The sequence below is a fragment of the Oncorhynchus tshawytscha genome, linkage group LG12, assembly GCF_018296145.1.
Source record: "Oncorhynchus tshawytscha isolate Ot180627B linkage group LG12, Otsh_v2.0, whole genome shotgun sequence".
Lineage (NCBI taxonomy): Eukaryota > Metazoa > Chordata > Actinopteri > Salmoniformes > Salmonidae > Oncorhynchus > Oncorhynchus tshawytscha.
This window is the reverse complement of record NC_056440.1, coordinates 71,778,157-71,779,300: the sequence shown is the minus strand read 5'-3', so window position 1 is coordinate 71,779,300 and position 1,144 is coordinate 71,778,157.

Below are 1,144 nucleotides of genomic sequence, written 5' to 3'. Positions count from 1 at the left end.
TGTTGTTTGCCAACCCTCACCACCTGGGGGCGGCCCGTCAGGAAGTCCAGTACCCAGTTGCACAGGGCGGGGTCAAGACCCAGGGTCTCGAGCTTGATGACGAGCTTGGAGGGTACTATGGTGTTGAATGCCGAGCTGTAGTCGATGAACAGCATTTCTCACATAGGTATTCCTCTTGTCCAGATGGGTTAGGGCAGTGTGCAGTGTGGTTGAGATTGCATCGTCTGTGGACCTATTTGGGCGGTAAGCAAATTGGAGTGGGTCTAGGGTGTCAGGTAGGGTGGAGGTGATATGGTCCTTGACTAGTCTCTCAAAGCACTTCATGATGACGGAAGTGAGTGCTACGGGGCGGTAGTCGTTTAGCTCAGTTACCTTAGCTTTCTTGGGAACAGGAACAATGGTGGCCCTCTTGAAGCATGTGGGAACAGCAGACTGGTATAGGGATTAATTGAATATGTCCGTGAACACACCGGCCAGCTGGTCTGCGCATGCTCTGAGGGCGCGGCTGTGGAAGCCGTCTGGGCCTGCAGCCTTGCGAGGGTTAACACGTTTAAATGTTTTACTCACCTCAGCTGTACTGAAGGAGAGTCCGCATGTTTTCGTTGCAGGCCGTGTCAGTGGCACTGTATTGTCCTCAAAGCGGGCAAAAAAGTTATTTAGTCTGCCTGGGAGCAAGACATCCTGGTCCGTGACTGGGCTGGTTTTCTTCTTGTAGTCCGTGATTGACTGTAGACCCTGCCACATACCTCTTGGGTCTGAGCCGTTGAATTGAGATTCTACTTTGTCTCTATACTGACACTTAGCTTGTTTGATAGCCTTGCGGAGGGAATAGCTGCACTGTTTGTATTCGGTCATGTTACCAGTCACCTTGCCCTGATTAAAAGCAGTGGTTCGCGCTTTCAGTTTCATGCGAATGCTGCCATCAATCCACGGTTTCTGGTTAGGGAATGTTTTAATTGTTGCTATGGGAACGACATCTTCAACGCACGTTCTAATGAACTCGCACACCAAGTCAGCGTATTCGTCAATGTTGTTATCTGACGCAATACGAAACATATCCCAGTCCACGTGATGGAAGCAGTCTTGGAGTGTGGAATCAGCTTGGTCAGACCAGCGTTGGACAGACCTCAGCGTGGGAGCTTCT